Below are 22,497 nucleotides of genomic sequence, written 5' to 3' on the forward strand. Positions count from 1 at the left end.
TCTCCAGAATATTTTCTTCAGAATTTATTAGAGCAGTATATACTACTCAGCCCACTGTGTATAACCCTTTTATAATCACTTCTGCCCATGTTAACCTGCACAGCAAAATATTTTTTGGTAAATCTGGTTTTGGTTGCATGTTGCTTGCCTTCACTCGCCGCTCTCCACTGTTGGTATTTGCGGTATGACAATAATATCAACAACTACAATAACAAATGCAATTACAACAACAAAAATTCAAACAATACCACCAATTCTATTTTAGGCTTATAACACGCATAGTAAATTGGCAAGTGGTTGTTGGCTAGCCAATTGTTTGCCGTACTACTTTTGGATGATGAAGTGGTCAAAAGTCAATGCAACCAACATAAGTTGATGGTAGTCCGATGATGATGATGACGATTATGGCGATGATGTTGGCGCTGATGTTGGCCAATGTTTTGTAAATAGAAAATTAGCATGAAGTTTCACACACACGAATACCACAAAATACTAATGGCAAACAATAACAACCAACAACATAACCATACTTTTAAACATCATCAGCGACACGCTTGTTGTCGTCACCAACGTCATGATTAACAGGTAGACGACTGAACTAAAAAAAATTACAGAAACAACGAAAACAACAACTGTGCAACCGTGAATAAATGGTTGTATTTTTAAATTTACTATGTCTAATAAGAGGTATTTTGAATTGTTGTTGCGTTTTTTTGCTCTGTTTTTTTTTAGGATAATTGCAAAAATCACGAATGATCCATTTCATGTAAATTCGTTTGAGTTTTAAAAATATAAGAAAATGTCGGTAAGTACGAAATGGTAAATGAGATATTTCTGTGAAGCAATTTAAATTACCAAATGCTTTTTGCAAAACTGATAATTGTCTTCGCCAAAAAAGAAATTTCTCTATATATGACGACTATATTGGATTGGAGTTTTTGAAGAATATTTTTCAACGACCCACAGACCAACCAAACGTGGATTTTTAAAGACCAATAAACGTAGATTTTGTAAACAATATTTTCTTAATTACATTAAGCGAATAAACTTGGATTTTGTAAAAAAATAAATTTTAATTACATTAAAAGAATAAATGTGATTTTCAAATTTTTTAGTGACCGTTGCCCAATAAACCTGGTTTACTTTAAAGCACTTTTCAATGACCCTTCGACTACCAAACGCGGATTCTTAAAGAATATTTTTCAAGGAACCTTTGACCGATAAACGTGGATTTTATAGCGAATAATTTTGAACAACCTGTTGGTCAAAAAACGTGCATTTTTAAAGAATATTTTCCAAGGACAATCGCACCAATAAACGTGGATTTATAAAGAATATATTTTAAGGACCTTTTGAACAATACGTGGATTTTATAAAGATTATTCTTTCAAGGACATTACAACAATAAACGTGAATTTCTTGCAGAGTATTCTTTCAAGGACATTACAACAAGGAATTTGAACTTTTTAATAAATTTTTTCAAGGACCTTTCATCAAGAGACGTGGATGTTTTAAAAAAATATTTTTTTTAATGACATTTCACCTATAAACGTGGATTTTGTTAAAACAAATTTTTCCAATGACCTTACACCATTAAACGGCGTTTTTTAAAGAATATTTTTAAGGGCCCTTACCCCACTAAATGTGGATTTTTTATTGAATATTTTTCTTCAAGGACTTTTCACCAATAAACGTGGATTTTTTAAAAAAAAAATATTTTTTCAATGACCCTACACCAATAAACGCTTATTTTTCAAAGAATATTTTTTTTTCAAAGACCTTACACAGATAAGAGTGGATATTTTAAAGAATATTTTTTAAAGTACCTTACACCAAGGAAGTTGGATTTTTTAAATAATATTTTTTTAGGGCAGTTGCACAAATAAAAGTTGATTTTTAAAGGATATTTTTGTAAGGACGTTTTACCAGTATACGTGGATTTTTCAAAGAATATTTGTAATGGACCTTTAAACCAATATGCATGGATTTTTAAAAGAATATTTTTATACCCTCAGCATTTATGCTAACAAGGGTATATACACTTTCATACGGGCAAAATGTGCCTCATCGAAATAATGGTTTTAGACCCCAAGTATGTTTGGACGAAATGTGTTTCAGACAATTTGGTGTCGTTTTAGCAATGTCCGTCCGTCTGTATGTCTGTCTGTCTGGATGGAGCGAATGATAACTCTCGAACGGATCAACCGATTCGGTCCAAAATTCGGCTTTCGTAATATGTTGTCCAAACTTAGTTTAACTTCGAAGATGGGCCATATTGGTCCACTCCCCACAAATTAACTCTTGAAGAGAGTAACGATTTGGTCAATACTTTGCATATCGTGAAATTCCTACCAGACTTAGATGAGGTTCAAATATGGACTCAGCCTGTCCACTCCTCCGGGTACCTCCCACACAAAATTTCGGAAAAGTTCAGTTTAGGACCTGCTCTCGAATCGCATTGATTTTTGTTGTAGCAACTTGTATTCACTGCTCCCCTTACAAGTTGTTCAGGGGCAAGTCCATACTTCCTGAGAAAATAGCCTTAACGGTGCAAAAAACCCCTATGACACCGTGTGTAGTGGTTGGAGCGCAACATAACTCTCGAACGATCTACCGATTCGGTCCAAAATGTGACCTTCATAATATTTTGTGCAAACTTAGTTTAAGTTCGAAGATAAGCCATGTCGGTCCACTCCTTCAGGTACCTTCCCCAAAAAAGTTCAAAAATGTTCGGAAAAATTGTTCGTACGGTAACTCTTGAAGGGAGAGGCCGAATTGGTCTATACTTTACACATCCTAATACATCTACCAGATATAGATCAGGTTCAAATATAGACTATATTTGTCCACTCCATCCGGTACCTCCCACACAAAATTTTGGATAAGTTCACTTTAAGACCTGATATCGAATCACTTTGATTTTTATTGAAGCAACTTGCATTCGCTGACTCAGTTACGATGGTAAAAGTTTTTTCAGGGACAAGTCCATACTTCTTGAGCAAATAGCCCGAAGGGTGTAAAAACCCTCTATGGCACCATATGTAGTGGCTGAAGACACTTCCTTAATGAACAATCCATTCCTTTAAGTATCTCCTCCGCGAAACTTTTGATTTTTAATCCTAATCAAACTTTTTGTCGGTTCATACGCCCAAAATTTTTAAAACCACCTAAACACATACGTTTTTTGGGAAAAAAGTTGTTTCAATATTCACAGGCTGAGGGTATATCTCTGTTGGCAAAGCCGACCGATACTTTTTTACTTGTTATTTGGTCTTTTAATTTTTTTACATCAAGTCGAGAATATGGTGTCAGATAAATGGCCGCCGCCACAGTTTATTGTCATTTGAGCCCTTTTATGGCACTTTCCATCACTTTGGCCAAACATTCCGGCGATAGGTCCTCACATTCTTGACGGATATTGTCTCTAAGAGCTGAAAGAGTCTGAGGCTTGTTGACATAAACCAGCGACTTCAAAAAGACCCACAAAAAGAAATCTGGAGCGGTCAAATCAGGCGATCTTGCTGGTCAGTGCTAATCGTCAAAACGGGAGATTAGGCGCCCGGGAAAGGCTTCCTTCAGCATATCGGTTGTGGTACGTGCAGTGTGTGCCGTTGCACCGTCCTGTTGGAACCACATGTTTTCCAATCCCAATTCATCAAGTTGCGGTAAAAACAACTCGTTGATCATTGCTCTGTAGCGCTCACAATTCACAGAAAACGTTTGGCCCGCGACGTCTTCGAAGAAAAAAGGTCCGATGACTCTTCCAGCGAAAACAGCACACCATACAGTAACTTTGAGCGGGTGTAATGGCTCTTCATGGATTACACGCGGATTTTCAGTGCTCCAGAAGCGAAAATTTTGCTTATTTACGTACCCGCTAAGATGGAAATGCGCCTCATCACTCATGATTATTTTTGATGAAAACCGACCGATTATTGGTCAAATAAATAGACACCAATATTCCGCGTTCTGGAACAGTGTAGCGTAACTTTGTTTATTAACGTGTATTTCGCATGTGTTTACTACACAAATGTCAAAACAGAACTGACATTAGGGGCCAATCGCAAAATTTATAGCATTTTCTTATAGGAGGATTACTTTTGCGCCACCTTTTATGTTTGGAACAAGAAACATAGATTTTTTAAAGTATTCTTTTTCAAGGACACTCGCACCGATAAACGTGAATTTTTCAAGAACATTTTTCATGGACCCTCACACCAATAAATCTTGATTTTTAAATAATATTTTCCAAGGACCCTCGCACCAATAAACGTGGATTTTTAACGACTGTTTTCAAGCAAATTTGGAAAAAACAAACTTGGATTCTTTAAAAAAAATTTTCAAGGCATTTTGAAACAAAAACCTTGGATTTTTTAAAGAATATTTTTTCAAGGACACTCACACCAATAAAAGTTGAGTTTTTAAAGAATATTCTCCAAGGAACTTCGCTCCAATAAACGTGGATTTTTACATAATATTTTTCAAGGTCCGCACACCAATAGACGTTGATTTTTTAAAAATATATTTCAAGGACCCTCGCACCTATAGGCATGAATTTTTAAGGAATATTTTTCGAACACCCTCACACTAATAAACGCGGAACTTTTAAATAATATTTTTCAAGGTCCGTTAGAGCAATAAAGAGCAGTAAAAATTTTAAACGTTGATTTTTAAATAATATTTTCCAAGGACCCTCGTATTTTTAAAGACTGTTTTTCAAGGACCTTTGGAAAAACCAACTTGGATTCTTCAAAAAACATTTTTCAAGGACTTTTGGAACAAAAATCGTGGATTTTTTATAGAATATTTTCCAAGGACACTCCCACCAATAAAGATGGATTCTTAAAGAATATTTTCCAAGGACACTCACACCAATAAACGTGAAATTTTTAAAATATATTCTCCAAGGACCCTCTCTGCAATAAACGTGGATTTTTAAATAATATTTTTTAACGCCCCGCACACCAACAAAGGTTGATTTTTTAAAAATATTTTTCAAACACCCTCACGCTAATAAATGCGGAACTTTTAAATAATATCTTTTAAGGCCCTTTAAAGCAATAAAGTGGACTTTTTCAAGAATATTTTTTCAAGGACCTTACACCAATAAACGTTGCTTTCTTAAAAGATCAAAGATCTTTTTCAAAGAATTTGTTTAAGGACCTTACACCAATAAACGTTGCTTTCTTAAAGAATGTTATTTCAATATACGTGGTTTTTTTCAAAGAATATTTTTGCAAGTAGCTTATGCCAATACACCTAAATTTTTTGAAGAATATTTGTTTCAGGGAACATTAGACCAACAATCGTGAATTTTTTAAAGAATATTTTTCAAGGACACTCACACCAATAATCGTGAAATTTTTAAAGAATATTCTCCAAGGACCCTCGCTCCAATAAACATGGATTTTTAAAGAATATTTTTCAAGGACACTCACACCAATAATCGTGAAATTTTTAAAGAATATTCTCCAAGGACCCTCGCTCCAATAAACGTGGATTTTTAAATAATATTTGTCAAGGCCCCCCACACCAATAAACGTTGATATTTTAAAAATATTTTTCAATGAACCTTGCACCAATAGGCATGGATTTTTAAAAATATTTTTCAAAACACCCTCACGCTAATAAATAATTTTAAATAATATTTTTCAAGGTCCTTTGGAGCAATAAAGTGGACTTTTTCAGAGACCTAATATTTTTCCAAGGACCTTTCGCCAATATTCTTGGATTTTTTGAAATAATATTTTTTCAAGGACCTTACGCCAATAACCTAGATTTTTTTGAAGAATATTTTTTTCAGGGTCCCTTAGACCAAAAAACGTGGATTTTTTAAAGAATATTTTTTCAATATCCCTTAGACCAATAAACATGGATTTTTTAAAGTATATTTTTTTCAAGGACCTTACGCCAATAACCTAGATTTTTTTGAAGAATATTTTTTCAGGGTCCATTAGACCAACAAACGTGGATTTTTTAAAGAATATTTTTTCAATGTCCCTTAGACCAATAAACATGGATTTTTTAAAGGAAATTTTTTCAAGGACCTTACAGTTGACTTTTTAGATAATATTTTTTAAGAAACTGACACAAATAAAGGCCCATAAACGTGAATTTTTTAAAGAATATTAGCTCAAGGACCATCAATCCACAAGATCTTGCATATTTGTACAATTGTCAAAAACTATCAGTCCTGGAAACTGTAAACTTGTTAAGAATATTTTTTTCGATGACCACCAAGACGTGAATTTTTTGAAAATATTTCTTCAAGGACCAAAAACGTTTTTTTGAAAATATTTCTTCAAGGACCAAAAACGTCCTTTCGTTATCGTGCCATCCGGACATTTTATTACATTTTTAAAGTTTTCGGGTCATTATTTCAGTTGGTACGGACTTCAGCACAAAAAATATATATCGTTGCACTATGGTTTCAATCAGGGAATTTTTGGCCAAAACTATTTTTTTAATTTTCAAAATTTTAATTTTGTTTACGCTATATAATTAAAATCAAGCGAAAATAATTAGTTTTGTAAATACCGATAGATGCCGTTAGTTGATGCAATGTCAAAGTTGGCACTTTTTTGTATAAAAATAAAAAAGATTTTGTGCCTTAAAATGTACTCTTTTTGTTTTGTTGTGTCCTTGAATAAATATACAGAAGTGAGACAAAAGCTATTATGAATCGGGAAGCTGATGGAGAGTACTTTCATAATACATATTTAACAAGTAAGAAGTCGTTAAGTTCGGCCGAACTTTTTATACCCTCCACCATAAAGTAGTCTCAATTAAAATGGAATAATTAGTTTCCTTTCACAATTTTAGGTGGACACATTTTTCGACCAAGCATAACCCAAATGCCTAAATTATCTATTCTACTGTAAAAAATATGTTCAGCCATGTGAAAGGTATCACCTATCGGGCTATATCAAAAAGGTGGAAAAGTTTTAGAACTGCAGGAAACCTCAAAGTTTAAATTACGGGTAGTTCCGTCAAATATTGTAGCTAAGACCCTCGAAATACCGGAAATCAGGAGGTACCGTTATATGGGAGCTATACCAAAATATGGACGGACCTATGTTGACGATTTGTAATGAAGAAGTTTCGTGACTACTGAAAATTCAAATGTCAAATTACAGCTAGTTCGATTTTTGGTGGAGAAGTTTCGTGACCAATGCACATAACTTGGAAACGAATGGAGATATCTTTCTGAAATTTTGTACAAACTCAGTCTTTGTCCATGGGTAATAAAGAACTAAATATGAACAACATATACCATATAACGGTACCTCCTGATATTCGGTATTTTAAGGACTAAAGCCACCCTTTCCTTCCAAATTAGTTGTAATTGTAATACTTGGGTTTCTAGTGATCACTAAACCTTTCCAACAAAAATTGTGGACATAGGATTTTCAGTATTTTGGGGGTTTAAAGCTACATTTTCCGGCCAAATTAGGTGTAATTTGGTATTTGGGGTTCCCAGTGAACACAAACTTTCTCCACCAAAAATTGTGGACATAGGCCTACGTTTTGATATTGTCCCCATATAACGGTACCTCCCAACATTCGGTATTGTTAGGATTTTGTCTACATTTTCAGACCAAACAAGATGAATTTAGGAGGTTCTCGTTGGCTATACATCTTCTCCACCAAAAATTGTGAACATAGGTCTACATTTTGATATAGCCCCTATATAACTGTACCGACAGATTTTGGGTATTTTGAAGATTTAAGCTATTTTTCAAGACCATTTATCAGCAAGATTTGCAGCTATTTGCAGCTAAATTGTGGTTATTCGGAATCTAGGAAGTCCAATTTAATTAGTAAAAAAAAATGGGCTGAAAATTTTAAACAAATATGAAATCAGGTTTTTAGCAAAAATTTTGTTAAAATCTGAGGCATCAAAATTTCTTGCACTTGACAGTTAATAACTGAGTGAATATTTACAACAACAAAAAAAAAGTGAAAACAAAATTTTAGTCAGCAGAATGTCTGTAATCTATACAATGGAAAACATTTCGCAATTTTATACTTTGATTTTTTGACTTTCGCGTGCTAGATCAATGGTTTCGACCAGTGTGCAATGAGAACCTCAAATGTTAAACTACAGCTAGTTCGGTTAAAAATTTTAGCTAAAATGCTCAAAATACCGAAAATGGGGAGGTACCGTTATATGGGGGCTATACCAAATCATGGACCTATGTTGACGATTTTTGGTGGACAAGTTTCGTGACCACTGAGAACCTCAAATGTCGAATTACTGCTAGTTCGTTTTAAAATTGTAGATAAAACCCTAAAAAATACCGAAAATCTGGAGGTACCGTTATATGGGGGCTATACCAAAACATGGATCTATGGCCATAATTTGTAGAATAAAAGTTTGTTGATTACTAGGAACCCTAAATGTCAAATTATAGCTAATTAGGTTTGAAATTTGACTAAAAACGTCAAAATACCTGAAATCGCATGGTACCGTTATATGGGGGCTACACCAAAACGTGTAGCGATATAGCCCATCATCGAACTTGGCCTTTGTCCTCACGCCATTCACATTCGATATGCCTTATGAGCTGAATTAAGCCACCAGCGAAACGATCGTAGCATATTGATTGGATGTGTGGTACTTCGCTAGAATTCAGTTTTTCAATACAAACTCAATTTTCAATACAAACTGCTTAGGTCATGTCAGCTCGATTAAAATTCAATTAATTAAAAACTTTCATAAATAATGACCTTCGTCCTAATAAGACAACAATAAATAAACAAATTGTCATTTATTGTCAAAAGTTATTGTTGCAGCTGTAAATGATTTCGACTTGTATTTATTTTGATTCGATTTATTTAAAAATTGCATTCGAAAGAACAATCAAATACATAAATGTTTTATTAATAATTTATTTATTTAGAAGTTTTCACATTTGTTTTTAAACAAGGAAACTTCTTTAAATTATAGGTATAACATTGTCTTACTGGGCAACCTTCGAGTTGGATCCTGATTCATATGAATTTACGTTTCGATTCGGCACAAATAAACCAGCATATATTTTATTACACATACAAAAGAAATTCGTGTCAAGTAGGAAACCAAAAAGTCGTCAACTTCCGATATTTACATTTTTCAACTTATTCTTCTCAGAATTATTATGGTTCACGCAATCAAAGAAAGTGGATGAAATATTGTTGTTGTTTTAACACTATTGTTAACAACATCAGTACACAAAATATCACATATGGGTACTTAAAGGGTGTATAAAATATGTATTAAAGGGTGTCTTAACTCAAAACTCATATTGTATTGGTTATATCCAAGACACACTTATAGAAGGTAGATGTGACAATCAACTGTATCTTTACGTTTTTGTAAATTAGGTTTTTAAAATTTAATAGGGTTTCCTCATAAAATTTCAAATTTCGAAATTTGCTACCATATAGTACTTCTTTTCATACTAAACATCGTTGTCATCATGCCTAATTTGGCATAGATATTTAGCACAGAAATCTAGTTAGCGCTATACAACAAATGCATTTTTTGAAAAATAAACATTGGACAATGTATTTAAAAAGTTCCTGAATATTTTATGACAATACTTACGAATAATAATAATAATAATAATAATAATAATAATAATAATAATAATAATAATAATAATAATAATAATAATAATAATAATAATAATAATAATAATAATAATAATAATAATAATAATAATAATAATAATAATAATAATAATAATAATAATAATAATAATAAATTTCAATACACAAAGCATATGCCCAGAAATAGGTTTTGTCAGAAAAAATAAATTTGGAACAATAGTACTGCGTTGTCGTTAGGACCACAAGGACTAAAAAATCTATTGTGAAAGAGGAAAGGATGGATCAGAATACATATTCTTCGAAATTAATCGAAGTGTGGAAAAACAGGAAAAAGGGAATCAGACGGCCTTGTCAACAGCTAAATACCCTCAGCCTGTGACTGTAAAACAAACACTATAATAGAAGACCCCCAATTTTACAAAGAAATAGAATTTTCGTAGGTGCCAAAAGATGTCTTGCACGTCTCCATTATTAGTCCAGTCAAAATTGACATTGAAATAGCAAAAAATCCCACAAAGCTGAATTTTGGTGGAGATCTAGGGTTTCCCATTAGAAGCAACATCCCACGTGTGCAAAAAAGTTATTCGGGGGTCAAAGGTCAAATGTTAAGTGTTTTTTAGATTTTCGGATTTATTTTTTTGAAAACGGTTGACCTCATCAAAAAGCGATTAAAGTAGATATTGTAGACAGATTATAAAATTATCTACAAGTTTGTCTTTACAACTTTTTTCCTAGAAGGAACCATTCTTAAGATATAGCTGTTCTAAAAAAACACATGATTTTTATGCACTTATAAAGGAAATATGCACATGTTCAGACGAACCGAGTTAAATCTCCAACTTTTACTTTAGCCGGCTTTTACTAAGTCTTACCGGTTTTGAGAAAAATTAAAAAAAAAACTGAATATTGCCGCTAATAACTTTTTTGCACACATGGGATCGTTGGGGATTTTTGGGACGTTGCTTCTAATGGTAAACCCTAGCTCTCCACCAAAATTCAGCTTTGTGGGAATTTTTGCTACTTCCTTATTATACTCATATCTATTTTGACTGGGCTATATAATTTTTTAGGCGTTTGGGGTGGGTATCATTAACAATGCGTCTTATCGCACTAACAGACCTTCGTATATTACGGGAACACTACTACTTTCTTTCGGGCTATTATCGAGAGAAATATGCAGTAAAGACCTGGGCTTAGCTGCACTTTTGTGAGGGAGGTGTATTACTGTGTATCTCTTTACTAGAAAAAATTTAAATGCTGTAGTCATGATCTTAAACCTACCCGCTATTAAAATTTCAACACGTTCGAAAAATTGTTGAACTTATAAGAATGAAGTACCTGAAGATATGTCAGCACTCATCTATGTTTGGAAGTCACTACTTGTGGTGCACATCAGCAATTTTAGTTGGTCACCGTAGAATTTTTATAGTTTGCGGTCCATCATGAAGTATTGACTGACCCACGGAAAACAAAATATTTTGTTATCATCGAACCATAAGCACTAGATTTTGTGAAAATTTCGAAACTTTTCTTAAATAGCACTTTAGGGAAGATTTGTAACTTTTGTCAGAGGAATATCCGCAATAGTTGTTCGATATAGTCTATTATCGAACTTGATTCAAGGTCGAAATTCTCTACGAAAATCCTCATTCGATTTGACTGAAGACATGCCATCTCATAAATAAGCGAAAACAACAGTTAACAAAGATATAACGCTATTTTCAGATTCCTTACAGGGTCTTCAGCAGAAACTTCATCTTTCCGTAACTCGGTAGTTCGACTCATGGCGGATCTGTCCTTCGGGATACTTAATATACTCACTAAGAGCTTTCATTCCCAAAAGGATTTATCTCTGCCCCAGATTTTCACCTCCATTTTGTGTCACAGTGTAATTTGTTGTGTTAGTAAATGATGTTTTTTGATGTAGTCTGTGATGTCGTTCATGTGTTCTTTGGAGTAGAACTTTCGGAACCTCAAAGGGTGATCCATTTAGAGGTTCCTACTTTCTTTAAAGAAAAAAACACAGAAAAATCGAATTGAATGGGAAATGTTTATTATCTTTTGAAAGAACATTCGATGACAAATATTGGCCGAGTCTACGTCTCAGACGGTCCATCCGTTGAGTCCAATTTTCAATGACAATGACAAAGTGATATGAGACGATCTTGGTGGCCAATCGACTGGTCCAAAACGTGCTCACCGTTTTGTTGAAACTAAATATCGCCGAGATTACGAGCTTAAATTTCAGGCATCAAATAGTCGGTTATCACGCCGCAATAACGGTCGCCATTGACGATGAAGTCCTAACCGGCATCATTTTGAAGAAACAGGGTCCGACGATTCCACCGAAATTTTTTTGTTGAAAAAAACCGTATTTTTTTTTGTTGATTAATTGGCAGCTCTTGAATTGCTTTAAACTGCTCTTCTTCCAAAATGTGACAATTTTGCTTCTTTACATACCAATAAAGCCAGAAATGTGCCTCATCACTGAACAAAATTAGACTCGAAACACCCCCTCATAACGCGAATTTTCGTAATAAAGTTGAACGATTTGTAAACGTTGTAGAGGCCTAAGTTTTTCCATGATAAAATGTCAAACAATATCAAAGAAAAATAAGATAAACGCGTGACACAAATCACGCGTGATCTGTCAAAAAAGGCTGTTGAAAAGAGTACTTCTTGTTGGATCACCCGTTATATATACACTCCGGTTCATGTGACTAGAACCAACTTGGTTGAATTTACAAATACCGTTATATCTAACGGTAGGAGAGAAATTGTTAGTTATAATTTTGTTAACATGTAGAGTATATAGCAGCCGAAATTCTCAATAACTAACATGTTTTACATATGCGTTACAACGGTACTTTTTACTCGCTTTATGAATATGTATGCATATTTTAGCCTTTTCAAATGGTTCACAAGAATCGAACCATGTTAAAAATGTATGTTTATCGATTGTTAGTTGCGGTAAACCTTTATAAAAAAACCAAATATAATTAAAAATAAAGACGGAATGTGTCCATTGCCAACAAATATTAGGCTGAAAAGTGTATTAGGGTCCTGGAAGATGATTAAAATCGATGTTTAGGGCTTTAATAAATGTTCTTATGTATAAATCGGTAGAAACTATTTAAACAGTCACAATTTTATACTGAATTGTGTTCAACAAAAACCACAAAAATTACAAATAAGTCGCATTTGATAGGTTTAAAAGTTCAAAACAGACGAAATATGTTAAAGATAATTCCAATTTCTGCCATTCCCATTCAAAGGTTTATATTTTATCTGAGGAAAATGTATGTAAATCGATGGGCTTCACGCAGTTTTATTGCCTCTGAACATCTATAGCTACGAAAAATAATGAAAAACCCACCGCCGGATGAATTAGTACGTGGTGGCGTTCATTAACTGATATTTTCAGTTCTCACTTATTTAACTACTTCCCCATGCATAATGCATTTGCATTGTGATTAGGAGTTCGATGTTGGTGTTGGTAGGTTGCACACAGTCACAGTCATTGGGACCACTGGGACTACCTTTTGAAATTAATTTCAATACGATTCTCGATCAGTCTATAAACTTCACTTAATCAAACATTTTTCAACTTATGACACTTTAACCGAAGAATTAATTACTGTGGGATAATTTATAACGTACTTGGAAAAATGGGTGCAACCGTGGTGCAATGGTATGCACACCCGCCTTGCACACATAAGGTCGTGGGTTCGATTCCCCGGCCAGGCAACATCAAAACACTTTTCAACGGTTGCAAAATACCCCTCAGTAATGTTGGCGACATTTCCTGAGTATTTCAGCCATGTAAAACTTCTTTACAAAAGTGGTGTCTTAGACACGCCGTTCGGACTCGGCAATAAACTGTAGGTCCCATATCATTGAGCTAACATGAATCGGGGTGCACTCATTGATATGAGAGAAGTCTCCCTTGTCCCTTACGGGATGTTTGTGGAACAATTATATATATTACTAGCTGAACCCGGCGCGCTTTGCTGCCCCGACTACGATAAAATATAATGGAATGGCAGAATTATTTTAATGTTTTTAATATTTTAACGAATAAATATAGGAGATATGAAGGCGTTATATACCTATTCAGGGTTGTTATGGAGCTAGTACGGTATTTTAGTATGTTTCAGGAGGTAACACTCCTCCGAAAGCCTTTCCGCCTATAAGTATTCCTAATGATTTAGATATATCATAATAAAACATAAATCTTAAGAAGTCTCTCAAAGACATGATACTTAATAGCTGTAGCCTTGGTCAATTCCTTCCCGACTATAAGTACTTCTGTAAATAATAATGACTTTCACTGACTGCTAAGTCTTCAAAATTTCATTGAAATTGAACATACGTAACAAAAACATGAAATCGACCGAAAATATATATGGGTAGCTATATTCCTATATGAACCGCTCTCGATATAATTTGTCAAATTTATTTTTAGACAAAATCCCGTCTCACATTCACATTTTGTGCATAAAATACAGAAAATCAGCCGAAAATATATATGGGAGCTATATTCTAATCTGAACCGATTTCGGTATAATTTGTCCCATTTATTTCTAGAACGAATTGCGTCACGCTTTCCCAATTTCAGTGAAATTGGACATATGTAGTGTGTCCAAATCTGAACCGGTCTCGATATAATTTGGCACATTTATATTTGGAACAAATTCCGTCAGACATCCCAAATTTCAGCGACATTGGACACATATAGCGTGTTTAGAGCATCAAATACAGAAAATCGGCCGAAAATATATATAGGAGCAATATCCAAATCTGAACCGATTTCGATATGATTTGGCACATTCATGTCTAGACCAAATCCCGTTACGCATTCCAAATTTCACCGAAATTGGACATAAATAGCGAGTTTGGTTCATAAAATACAGGAAATCGGCCGAAAATATATACAGGAGCTATATCCAAATCTGAACCGATTTCTATATAATTTGGCACATTTATTTCTAGACCAAGTTCTGTAACACATTCCAAATTTCAGCGAAATTGGATATATATAGCGTGCTTGGTGCATAAAATACAGGAAATCGGCCGAAAATATATATGGGAGCTATATTCAAATCTGAACCGATCCCTTTATAAGTTAGCACATTTATTTCTGGAACAAATTCCGTCAGACCCTCCAAATTTCAGCGAAATTGAACATATACAGCATGTTTGGTGCATAAAATGTGGAAAATCGGCCGAAAATATATATTGGAGCTATATCCAAATCTGAACCGTTTTCAATATAATTCGGCACATTTATGCCTAGACCAAATTCCGTTACACATTCTAAATTTCAGCCAAATTGGACATATATAGCGTGTTTGGTGCATCAAATGCGTAAAATCGGCCGAAAATATATATGGGAGCTATATCCAAATCTGAACCGATTTCGATATAATTCGGCACATTTATGTCTAGACCAAATTCCGTTACACATTTTAAATTTTAGCAAAAGTGGGCATATATGTATAGCGTGCTTGGTGCATAAAATACAGGATATCGGCGAAAATATATATGGGAGCTATATTCAAATCTGAACCGATCTCTATATAATTTAGCACGTTTATTTCTAGAACAAATTCCGTCAGACCCTCCAAATTTCAGCGAATTGGACATATATAGCGTGTTTGGTGCATAAAATAAGGAAATCGGTCGAAAATATATGTGTATGGGAGCTATATCCAAATCTGAACCAATCTCAATATAATCTGGCACATTTATTTCTAGAACAAATTCCGTGAGAAATTCAAAATTTCAGCGAAATTGGACGTATATAGCGTGTTTGGTGCATAAAATAAGGAAGTCGGCCGAAAATATATGTGTATGGGAGCTATATCCAAATCTGAACCGAATTTGATATAATTTGGCACGTTTATTTCCAGACCAAGTTCCGTCATACATTCCAAATTTCATCGAAATTGGACATAAATAGCATGTTTGGTACATAAAATAAGGAAATCGGCCGAAAATATATGTATGTGGGAGCTATATCCAAATCTGAACCGATTTGAATATAATTTGGTAAATTTATTTCTACATCAAATTCCGTCACGCATACAAAATTTGGAGATTGTATCTGTAACAGTTCTAAAGATATTTGCATACAAAATCTAAATTTTTTGGAGGTACCTCCGGTTTTGATGCTATATCTCCAGATCAACGCGAAATTTCAAAAAATGATATAGCATATTTTCATTCCAGGCCATATAGCAATGTACCCTAAACATTTCAGTAAGATCTGTTCAGCAGTTTTCGAGTCTATAAGGCACAAACAAACAAACAGACAAACAAATTTCAATTTTATATATATAGATACTTGAAAAAAGTCTGATGTTAATCCTGAAATGTGTTTTAAGGTTTTAAATATTTCCGACATTTAGGCTATATATCAGTGATGGCCAGCATTTATGCTGCTTGCGCTAACGGAGCTTCACATAAACAAAAAGTTTATTTGTGTGAGTAAAATTTGTGTGGCAAAGCAATGGTGATGGTTTTGTTTCTGCTGCTAACTTCGTAAACGGCAATGTCGCTGTAATACTCGGCCATCATGGCTATTATATCGACTTTTTGAATATTAATTTTTTTCGTAGATATTTTTATGAAACATATGAACATATACAACCAACTTTTAATCCGTCATGGGAAATGTACCAAAAATACCAACTCAGTGATATAATTAAAGATTAGAATTGTCCACAATAGATAACGTGATAAAGGGTGATTATTGGTCTCCTATTTAGTTGATATCCCGAAATAAAGCTCTCAAATCGCAAATTCATTGATGGTCTATTTTCGATTATCTTTTATACATGTCCAAATTTTCTTATAACTATTCATTACCTTGTACAACGTAATCAATCAGTTAGCCACACACTCATTAGCGAAGCTTTTGGTAAGGGAAATATGGGGCTATTCAATATTTTGCGTCTTCATCTTTCCAATTGTAATCGTTTCAAATAAACTCCAAATGGCGAATTACAAGTTATTTGGTTGGAAAATGTATCTTAACCATTCTAATAACTAAAACCAGATTGAAGGGGCTATACTTAAACAGGAACTAATTTCGACAATTATTTGAGAAGAGATAAGATGATTCTGATTCCCTTGTATACCAAAACTTTGACCCATGTCAACAATTATAGGTAAACAGAATTTTGGTTTATCAAGAATTCGAAATTACGAATTAAAAATTTATTTGATTTGAAAAGGTGACTAAAAACCTAATAATGCCTATGACCTGTGCTAACCTATGAAATTTTTAGTAAGGACAATCGGGCGCAGGGCGCCATATAACCAGAAATTTGGTTAGAAAATGTACACATAGCCTTCAAAATACCTGCAGTCTTAAATTGCCGCTATGTGGCAGCAATACCAAAACGTGAAGTACTAAATTCATCATGAAATTTGTTCTAAGTTTGCCATAATTTATGCTAAACGGGTTACTTCTTTAAGGATTTTTCGTGCTCTCCAACCAGCCAAACAGGCACACAGACGAACAGAAGGGATTATACCGACTCCAAACTGTTTGAATATATTTAGAAGGGATATACAGTTTGCCACGTAATTGTTTTGGAAACAAAAGACGAACACTTTTCATGTATTAATTACAAATAGTTGTGATACAAATGTCGGGGTTTTTGCAAAAATTTGTTGGTTGATTTATTTAAGATAATATGGGATGTATAAATACAAAATTAACCCACAAAGTACGACAATACTAACCAAAAGCAAAAACTGCATACAATGCAAGATGTCAAATAAATGTTTTCGAAATGTAATGGAGGTTCTACAATATCCAATGTTTCCGGTAAATAATTAATTAGGATCGATTACTAACAGGTATAAACAATATTCGGTTCAGAATATCCCTACTAAGAGGGTTACCATATGGACCAAGGAAACCCCAGATCATATTAGATGTAAAACGTAAACTATAGGTCTCAAACCGGTAATTTCTAAAAAAATAAGACCTTTTGTGAATTTTTTAGTTCACGAGGATGGACTGAACTCAATTATCAAATCGACTAAAAATTTACTAGGCCATATAAACAATAAACGAGACCACCTAGGTCTACAACCAGGGCCTAAATAATTAAGAATAAAATTCATAAAATGTCATGAATTCCAGGTACTTACCGAAAACATTGGACATTTCAGAACCTCCATTACATTTCGAAAACATTTATTTGCCAACTTGCAGTACATGTATTGATTGCTATTTTTTATTATTGTCGTGGGTTAATTTTTTGTACCCTCACCCTTAGGCTAGAAAGGGTATATACACTTTGATACGGCCAAAAATGTACCTCATCGAAATAACGGTTGTAGACCCCAAGTATGTTCCGACGAAATTTGTTTTAGACAATTTGGAGTCGATTTAGCCATGTCCGTCCGTCTGCCTGTCTGACTGATGCGCACGAAAACTGTATAACGGATCAACCGATTCGAACCCTATTGGTATCGTCATATCTTGTCCAAATTTAGTTTAAGTTCGAAGATGGGCCATATCAGTCCATTCCTTCAATAACCTCCACCCCGCCACCCCCAAAAAAGTTCAAAAATTTTCTGTAAAGTGGTATGAACGATAACTTTCGAAGGGAGCAATCGATTTGGTCCAAACTCTGTACATCGTGTTATTTCTTCCAGATATTGATCGGGTTCGAATATGGACTAAATTGGTCCATTCCTTCGATCGTTTTGAAATTTTTTCAGTAGGTTGTCCCTGTAATTTGACATTTAAGGTTCTCAGTGCTCACAAAAATTCTTCACTAAAAATCGTCAACATAGGTCCATGTTTTGGTATAGTACTCATATAACGGTACCTCCCGATTTTCTGTATTTTGAGGATTTTAGCTAAAAATTTTAACCTAACTAGCTATAATTTGACATTTGAGCTCCGCAGTGGTCATTAAACTTCTCCACCGAAAACATATGCCCATGTTTGGGAATGGCCCCTATATAACGGTACCTCCCGATTTTCGGCATTTTGAGGATTTTAGCTAAAATTTTTAACCGAACTAGGTTTAATTTTACATTCAGGGTTCTCAATGCTCACGAAACTTCTTCAATAAAAATCGTCAACATAGTTCCATGTTTTGGTATAGCTCCCATATAACGGTACCTCCCGATTTTCGGTATTTTGAGGATTTTAGCTAAAAATTGTAACCGAACTAGATGTAATTTGACAGTTGAGGTTCTACGTGGTCACGAAACTTCTCTACCAAATATCGTCAACATAGGTCCATGTTTTGGTAAAACCCCCATAAAAAGGTGCCTCCCGCTTTTCGGTATTTTGAGGATTTTAGCTACAATTTTTAACCGAACTAGCTGTAATTCGACATTTGAGCTTCTCAGTGGCTACGAAACTTCTTCACTAAAAATCTAAATTCTCAATGGCCACAAAACTTCTTCACCAAAACTTCGTCAGCATAGGTTCGTGTTTTGATATAGCTCCTATATAACAGTATCTCTAGACACGGAATTTCGTGTAATTTTCTGATAATGGAATGATGTGGAGAATTTAAACTAAGCTAGAAAATTTAAACTAAAAAATCAAAATATTTATTTCCCGGGCCCCAGGGCCCCCATGTGTACGTCCCATAGGTTAATATTTTGGGATATACCCCATATGAAGCTACCACCCGATTTTACGTATTTAAAAGGTTGTACACCGAGGGGAAACATTTTTTTTTGGAACTCCTGTCCCCTAAGTTTTTTTTCATTTTATCCAAAAACCTTATATATGAAATTTTATGGCAATCGCTTAACCCGTGCCACCCCTTCGATCACAATTATGGTCCTATCGATGAAAAAATTTACCCGTTTATTGTTGTGGCTAAAAAACGAATCCTACAAATATTTCTGAAAAACTGATCGGATTTTGATGTAGCTCCAATGTACATATGTATTTGGGCGGTGTTGGGTATCATTCCGAAAAAACTATTTCCCAGAAAGACTTCTTCCTATCAATGACATGTAACCTCCTCCAAGTCCGCACAATAAATCACCGCTTATAGAGGCGGTACAACGTTTGTTTATATGTGAGGTATTTTGTTAAATTTGAAAAATATAAAGCCCTAATAAACATGTGCTTCTTTGATTTCAAAAACAATAGATTGAACCAGCTTCTCCTTTTTCAATGAATTTCCAATTTCCAACCCCAAACATTTTTGCACGAATTCTACTTTCTGCGAGATATTTTGCATTTAGTGGAATGATGTGGAAACTGTCAAATTGAAAATGTTACGAATTTTCATTCATTTTTCCAAAATATTTGACACTAACATTACAAACAAAAACAAATTTCTATGTGGTTGTTGTTTAGTTGTATTTGTTGTAGTATTTACTTTACTTTATTTTTGTTCTACCATAGAGGTGGTATATGGTATAAAAGTTGGGGCCGGACGAACTTAATGTCGTTCTTACATGTTTTAAATAATATCTACACGGTGCTCTTGAATCAAATTTAAATGGAAGGTGCGTACACCTGGGAAGTTTTTGCGGATTCTGATACTACAGTGTTCATTGATAAGAAAAATCAAAAAACTAAAAAAAATCGCCGGAGCCCTTTTTAAGTAAACCGCGATACAAGTTGACATTTTTAGGGGTTGTTTAGGTTTTTACGATTTTGTTAGAAACCGCAAGACCTATCAACATGAGACTGAAGAAAATGTTGTAGCTATGAAAATTCTCTACAAGATTGACCTTTACGGTATTTTCGTAGGTTTTACCATTTTTGAGATATTGAAGTTCAAATTGGGACAATGCACTGACTGTATCGTCCCCTTATAAAACACTGTCATGAAGGGTGCGCCTTAACTAACTTTTAATGAAAACCGCTTACACAGGGAAAGTTTCCGTGAATTCTGAAACAGCAATGTTCATAGATGAGAAAAATCCAAAAACAAGAAAAAATCGCTGTAGGGTTTTTTAAATAAATCGCGATCAAAATTCACATTTTTAGGTGTTTTTTAGGTTTTCACGATTTTGCTTGCAAACCGCAAGTCCAATCGAAATGGAGCTAAAGAAAATGTTGTAGCTATGCAAATTTTCTACAGGATTGATGTTTATGATTTGCTCTCAGACTGTACCATTTTTGAGATAAAGAAGCTCAGTTTACATTTTTAGGTTTTTTTTTGTTAGGGTTTCGCGATTTTGCTTGAATACGGCAAGTCTTATCGGCATGAGACCTGAGAAAATCATATAGCTGTGAAAATTCTCTACAAGACTGGCTTATGTAATTTTTCCTAGGTTGTACCATTTTTTAGATATATTAGTTTAAGTTGGGAAATTGTAGTCATGACATTGTTTTATAAGGAGACGATACATAATTGAATTGAATTTGAATTGTCCCAATTTCAACTTCTATATCTCAAAAGTTGTAAAACCTACGAAAATATCATTGAGGTCAATCTTGTAGAGAATTTTGATAACTACAACATGTTCTTTATTCCCATTTTAATAGGACTTGCGGTTTCCAAACAAAATCGCAAAAACCTAAACAACCCCTAAAAATGTCAACTTGAATCGGGATTTATTTAAAAAGCGCTCCGGCGATTTTTTTAGTTTTTTGATTTTTCTCATCTATGAACATTGTAGTTTCAGAATCCGCAAAAACTTCCCAGGTGTAAGCACCTTCCATTTAAATTTGATTCAAGAGCACAGTGTCTAATGTACAAATCCACTCGTATCAGAATAACAAGCCCTCGAAATATCCTTCCACCAGTTTATACTTTGATTAAAAATTTTGAAAATATTTCGACTCAATTCAGCAGTCTGGATTTTGTTCAGAAGTATAGTTTTCATTTCACTCAAAAACATTGACTAAGACAATATTAAATCCGAATCAGGCATTAAAACTTTTCATGAGAGAAATTAGGGTTGCTCGACAATATTGGCAATTTTTGCCTTAAAAAACTTTCTACTCTAACTCTGTATGCTTTAGGTATGGATCTAGAATTGCTTAATTTAGAATAAAACTTTAATTTGTTTATCGTACTTTCCAATGTTGATCACTCCTATGAAGAACACCATGTGTGGGCTATTTACTCATTGTTTCACCAAAGTAAAATTCACGAAATATTATTTTATTTTAATTTTTTTCGGTTTATTACTATTTACATGTTTTCATTTGAAAATAAATGGCGGGAACACGCAACTTGGTTTTTGTTGAACTCACGTAAAAATTGTTAAGGAATTTTTAAATCTCGTTTTTCTCGTACTCATTCACAACAAAAACACACATTTCATTTTAAGCATTTCGTGACTCATAAAATGAAAACGAAATTTTTATTTAATTATTTTAATTTTTTTTGCATTTTTTTTTAATATTTTCGATTAATAAAAAGACCACATGGGATACACATCAGTTGCACTTCTTCTCAAACATTTTTTTGTTACAATTGTAAAAATCATAAAACATTTTCCCAAAAATTTTATTTTCTTTATAAAATTAACATCCGAACTTGCGTATCCTTGCAACCGTTTACCGGCAAAGTTATCGTTAAACTGTTTATGGCACAACACAAATTCTCATTCGTTAGCCTGGTGGCATGGCAAGTAAACTCGTTACGGTGAAAGGCAATAACAACAACAACTACAGCCACATCGTATTAAACTTCGTGTTTACTACACGAAGTGTCTCAATATTCTCTGCATTGGTATATCTTGTGTGTTTGTGTGTAAAATGTGGTTTATTGAAAGCCAACAACAACACGGATTCTATTGCAAATAAAAAGAAAACGAACAAGAAAAACTCTCTTCTCTTATTTTTTGTTGTGCAAGTGTGTGTGTGTTTTGGAAGAACAACAAATATCCAAGGAGGACGAATCACACAACTGTGATTTTGTTTAGAGCCTTGTATGTGTAGCTGAT

At 33.9% G+C, this 22,497-nt stretch overlaps 1 protein-coding gene across 1 annotated transcript in view; it reads right to left on the reverse strand.

The window, feature by feature from the left end:
• Nucleotides 1–22,133, reverse strand: part of DIP-eta (Dpr-interacting protein eta) — a 193,996-nt gene extending 171,863 nt beyond the window's left edge. The window contains 1 exon segment of the mRNA XM_073967259.1: nt 21,623–22,133. The gene's annotated coding sequence lies outside the window, so the exon portion shown is untranslated.
• Between the last annotated feature and the right edge of the window lie 364 nt (nt 22,134–22,497).

The sequence above is a fragment of the Musca autumnalis genome, unplaced genomic scaffold, assembly GCF_047663935.1.
Source record: "Musca autumnalis isolate F117 unplaced genomic scaffold, ASM4766393v1 scaffold_2, whole genome shotgun sequence".
Taxonomy (NCBI): domain Eukaryota; kingdom Metazoa; phylum Arthropoda; class Insecta; order Diptera; family Muscidae; genus Musca; species Musca autumnalis.